Below are 6,106 nucleotides of genomic sequence, written 5' to 3'. Positions count from 1 at the left end.
GAACAACGGGAATGACAGTGCTACAGTGCTTTGTTAAATGTCATTAAGAAAAATAAACACTGGACGTTGTTGAGTGAAAAGAAAGAAGGAAAGACAATTTTTCTGCAGCAAAATTTTATCCAAAAAGAGACCTGGGTAATTATTTTGCTACTTCTAGAGTGATAATTATGGACATATCTCTCAATCCTCTTAATTTATTTCCCTCTTTTCCTCAAGTCTCCTTATCCCTAAAAGGGCTAGTAATAATTCATGCCTCATATATTTGTTTTTAGAAGGAATACAAAACATAGGGGTTAGAGAAAGCATCAATAAATGCTAGCTATTTACTCACATGGGTGCAGCTGGGCCACCTTCTTCCCTTCCCAACTCTTTCCCAGTCTGTTGCAGTAACGCTGACTTGAGCTCTCTGAATTACCTTCCACAGGTGCGTAAAGACTAGGAACTGCCAAGGTTTTTTGTTTTTTTTTTTTTAATAATTTATTTATTTTTAATTAGAGAATCACCGTGAGGGTACAGTTACAGATTTATACACTTTTGTGCTTATACTTCCCTCATACAAAGTTCGGGAACCCATTCCTTCACCAGTGCCCATTCTCCACCACCCGTAAACCCAGCGTCCCTCCCACCCTCCCCAATCCCATCTCCCCCCCAACCCACCCTGCCACTGTGGCAGGGCATTCCCTTCTGTTCTCTCTCTCTAATTAGCTGTTGTGGTTTGCAATAAAGGTGTTGAGTGGCCGCTGTGCTCAGTCTCTCGCCCTCATTCAGCCCGCAACTCCCTTCCCCCACATGGCCTTCGACTACAATGTAGTTGGTGATCGCTTCTCTGAGTTGCCCTTTCCCCGGAACGTGAGGCCAGCCTCGAAGCCATGGGGTCAACCTCCTGGTACTTATTTCTACAGTTCTTGGGTATTAGTCTCCCACTCTGATATTCTATATACCATAGATGAGTGCAGTCTTTCTATGTCTGTCTCTCTCTTTCTGACTCATTTCACTCAGCATGAAACTTTTCATGCCCATCCACTTAACTACAAAATTCTTGACCTCCTTTTTTCTAACAGCTGCATAGTATTCCATTGTATAGATGTACCAAAGTTTCCTCAACCAGTCATCCGTTCTAGGGCATTCGGGTTTTTTCCAGATTCTGGCTATTGTAAACAGTGCTGCGATGAAAATACATGTGCAGATGTTGTTTCGATTGTACTTTTTTGCCTCTTTGGGATATATTCCCAGCAGTGGTATTGCTGGGTCCCCCCTGCGGGCATCATCCTGTCCCGCAGGGAGGACCCTTCGTGGGACTAAGGAGGGGGAGAGAGAGAGAGTTTATTCACAGCAGTTACAATACTTATACCTCTTGGTGGGAGGGGGCAGTATGCATGCTTGGACCCCCATAGGAACAATAGTAAAATGCAGATCAGGCATGGGCGTTGGCTAGTGAGAGAGGAATGGCGAACTGATAAGATCAGTAAGGTCAGCAGTGGTGACCTTGTTACAGGAATCCCAAGTAAGCCTCCACTTGACTAGAGGATAAGAGCCAGGCTTGTAAAATGGCTCCCTACATCTCCCCCTGTTTTGTTTTTAATTAAATGTGGTCAGGGGAGACATTGTCCGGTATCCCTTATGACACAAACACGAAAGCATGAAAGTACACATCTCAAAAAAAAAAAAAAAAGAAAGAAAGTACACATCTCAAGGGGGGAGATGCGGGCGACACATGTGCTCTGCCACATGGCACAAGCAGCACATGGGCTCAGGCAGCATATGCACACACTTCCTTTGTTCAAGGTGTCTTTTATAGGGTCTCTTCAACCTGCCCCCACGTGGGGGCTTCTTCTCGGGTAAAAGTCCGTTGCTAAGGAGGTTACCAGGGAGCTTGGGAGTGGTGATGGTCTTCTTTAGAAGTTCTTATCAGGTCTGTTTTCTGTATCCACAGGGTGGGTCAGTCTCAGGATTCTCCTTCCCAGAGACTTTATTAATCTGTTTCATTGCCAAGGGCCTTTCCCTGTCTACCTGCCTACATCATATTCCTCCCTAGAGATTTCACCACCTTAAATCTTTAAGGGGAAAATGGTCGGTGATCCATCTTCTGAAGCTGCTTCATGCTGACAGAGGGGCGCAGACCCTGCCTGCACAAGGGGTGAAACCTCAAGCTACCTTAGTTTTAGTGGGTCCCAGGCAATGAACTGGTTGGGTTCCTGAAGTTATCTGAAAGAAAAGATCAGATCAATTAGACTGAGGGATGGCACTTTGAAATGATTAGACTCTGGAGATGTGGAAGGTCCTTTCTGACCTAGTAAGGACAAAATAGTTTGCTGTCTTAGGAAACATAAGAGTTAAAGCAACAGAAACCAAAGCAACATAATGCCATACCCATTTCTGTCATAAAAACAATGAAAAAGAATAACTGCTCCACCCATTGTTGATAGAAAATGACTTCCTATGTCCAGATTTTTCTAGTGGCCTAGAAGCACCACACCACTTCTCAGGTTGGAAAAGCTACCTATCCACTGAAGCTGTCATTTGGAAGCAGTAGATATTTATACCTAGAATATGAGCATTTGATCATTTACATGATGTCAAGCTGCCAATCCTCTCCTTGATAAATTCCTTGATGCTGAGTAAGTGTTAGGAAAGGAAGCCCAGAATTTCCACTAGGTTCATTAATGAAACAGAAAGCACAGTACTGAGTTCCTTCCCATGAAAGATGGCTTTCAGACTAGTGATAGCAAGTTCAACATTGAGTCCCAAAGACTAGGCTGCTTACTTTACAGTCAGCAAAACACATTTTACCTGAATTACCCAAAAGGGATACCTTTCAGACCAAGATTAGAATACATTTACTAGATCACTCTGTAGAATTTGAATCTGATTCTTTAAAAGGCAAGTTACAGAAACATGGTTTTCTCTCCACCTTCATTTTAAAATTTGCCTGATGGCTTAACAAATCTGACTTGTTCTTTTGCATAAACATAGCAAGATTGGAGAACTCTCCATTTTGGGGTACCCCATTATTTACTGATAAGTCCTGGGGGTTGGGCTAAAGACAGGAGGCACACCAATAATGGCATTAATCTTATGTGGCACGTCAGAGTTACCCAGGCCTGGCCATAAATGTCCCACGATGAACTGGATGGTCTCAAGCTTTCAGGTTGAACTGGAGGTGGCCTTTTCCATAGATGCATCCTGGCAGAAAGGAGGCCATCCCCTCCCTTTTTCAGGGCTGAGAGAGATCCTGGTTTCCAGGGTTTTTCTTGATGCTGTGTCAGTCACACAGATTCCCGGATTTCTCATTTTCCATAGCAGTGATGATTTCCATTCTTTCCTTAAGCCAACTGGCCTCTAGGGTCTCCCTGAGGTTTGTAGGGTACTTGAAACAGTACCTGTTAAATACCTGCTCCTGTCATTTAGACCAATCCCTTGACTCTTTCCCTGAAAGAGGGCTTTGGGGTCCCATAATTGATTTTCCTGTCTGCATGAGGGGTAGACCCTATTACAGAGAGGAAAGACTTTTGTCTGGATTTATGCAAACCAACATAGTGCCACGAAGCATCAAAAACATACCGAAGGTACAAAGAAGAGAAAAACATTTCACTTTACTCACAGTGAGATACAACACACCCATTTGTTGTGGGTCCTAGTCAAAGACGCTAAAATCTGTAGAGAAAAAGGTGTACAGTTTAACATCATATTTAACCCATTCAATCCCATGTTGAAAACCTTGACTTCCCATTAATAAGAGCACTGTACTGGGAGTCCAGTGTACAGTTAAACATGTCTAATTCATTTCATCTCATTTGAAAAACCCTTGATTTTCCGCAACTTTTGAAGAATTCAATTATGTAAGAGCACTGTAACAGGAGTCCAGACAATCCATCCAATATCTTTTCCATAGATCCTACCAAAAAACATACTAGAACAATTCTGCATGTGATTTAAAGAGTTTCTTAAAACAGTGATCAGTTTCTTTCCTTCAAACACAACCTCAAACCTTCTACACATTCCTTTATATTCATTCTGTCCTGTACCTTTCCTTCAACCCATTTCAAAATCAACTTCACTTTAACAGGACTACTTTCCTTTTTCCAACTGATGATATCTGCATCCATTATCTTTCTGACTTAAGACATACATCTATATTCCTTATAGTCGTCCCACAAATTTAAACTCTTATTTTACTAAACTCAGTACAACATGATTTCCCAAATTTGGACACTAATTATCAATCATCTCATTTAACACGACAAAACTGCTCTGCCATACCATTTCAAAAGCATTGTCAGTTCTATAGATATTCAAAAAGGTTTAGAAAGTTCTTACAACATATATTCACTTGGCAAAAGTTCACTTCACATTAGAAATTAACCAGGAGACATCTTAGAATTCTGATTTCTAGGAAAACACAAATATAAACATTAAAACACTCATAGATTACCATAAAACATTAAGGATCTCACATTTGCGTACAAAGTTCTCTGATGGTCTGAGCTAGGTATGATACCTGGTGACAAAGCTTTGCAATGAATAAAGTTATCAGAATAATAACATGCATTTTCATGTACTGGACAGACTGACTTAACAATAGTCAGTAAAAGTTCCCACATCTCAAACTTTAACCAAGGCCCAATACTATAGCTTTAGACTATCAGGCTGACACCTGAGATTAATCTATTATAATTCTTTGCTAAGTATCAATAGAAATTTTAGTTACCGAGTCTCAGATCAAATAAAACACTTGTAGAATAAATTTTGCAACCAATTTTATAACTCTAGAAAAACATATTTTAACTAAACCATTACTCTTCGAACCTGTTTTTAACCACAACTATTTCAGCTCACATTCTAACAATCCAATATAGATGCATATGTACATTTACACAACAGCATAAGACCTTTAAACCATCAATTTTTATGAAACATGAGTAAATCTTCTTTGGCTTAAGTTCAATAGTTCTCGTACCTTAGTTAGTTCAAATCACAAGCTTTCTAACTTTATCAATTCCACAATACAAATATGCTTTCAAACACAGAAAAAGCCCTATGGGTATTTATATATATATATATATTTTTTTTTTAACCAAACTTTGATAATACCATAGAAAGAAAAGCATTTGGACTGTCAAATGTTTATGGAAACACAAGTAAACTTTGTTTATTTTGAGGGTTTCTGTACCTCTGTTGCTTGAAAAACAGCTAAATTCCTCATTAAAATTGGCTGAGGCTTATAAGATAAAGCCTTGCACTCTCTGAATTCTTATTTCACTTTTAGTTTTCTGGCTCTAGCTCTGTAGCTTTTTCTAGATAGTACAGCTACTGGAATTCAAAAGAATTTCAACTGTTAATAACTATTAATGTTCTTCCAATAAGAAATTTAGACTAAAAATTTCAATTTCATTGTAGGCGCCACATTCTAATTAGAAATCTTTGTTTAAACCTGGTCTAACAGGTTCCAAAATCAAATAGATCCTTTAAATTGCTGAACTGCATATCACTCTGATCTCTTGAGATGATCCTGTTTTCCCCAGGCCTAATTTTTACCACTGATTTTCACTCTGGCTCCAGCACTCAAGTGTTCCACATAGAGAGACACACAGACAAACAAACAGACAGACAATAAGTTCACTAAAAACACCACACGTACATGTGCACACATCTGCAGTTGATCTATCGATCTGGCCCTTCAGAAACGGCAAGGAAAAAACTGATAGACTGAGAAAGGAAGGAACAAGTCCCCAGGGCAAAGTTAAGCCCTGTCGGCCGATTGGGAACATTGCTCCCCGTTTCTCTGCCTGACCAGCCCGTTTCCTGCTTGTTAAAAATGGGTCAAGAAAGCGCTTTTGTTGATATAAGCCGGCAAAATCTTTTCAAAATTGTTGAAACCTAAGGTGGTCAGATGCTAGCATTTTTCTTTCTTGGTCAAGACTAGTTCTGAGGCAGGGAACTAGTGACTTCTTATCAGATTTGGGGATAGGCTACCTTAGTGATATACTTTTATTTCCTGATATTATTAAACACTTAATCACATGATCTTGCATTTTCCTGCCTTCTCTGCTGATAATAATAAGCAGAACTAAGAGAAAGATAATGAGACAATTACACACACACTAAA

This window comes from Sorex araneus, chromosome 3, assembly GCF_027595985.1.
Source record: "Sorex araneus isolate mSorAra2 chromosome 3, mSorAra2.pri, whole genome shotgun sequence".
NCBI classification, from domain to species: Eukaryota; Metazoa; Chordata; class Mammalia; order Eulipotyphla; family Soricidae; genus Sorex; species Sorex araneus.
The sequence above is the reverse complement of the archived record's forward strand: the minus strand, read 5'-3'. Positions refer to the sequence as shown.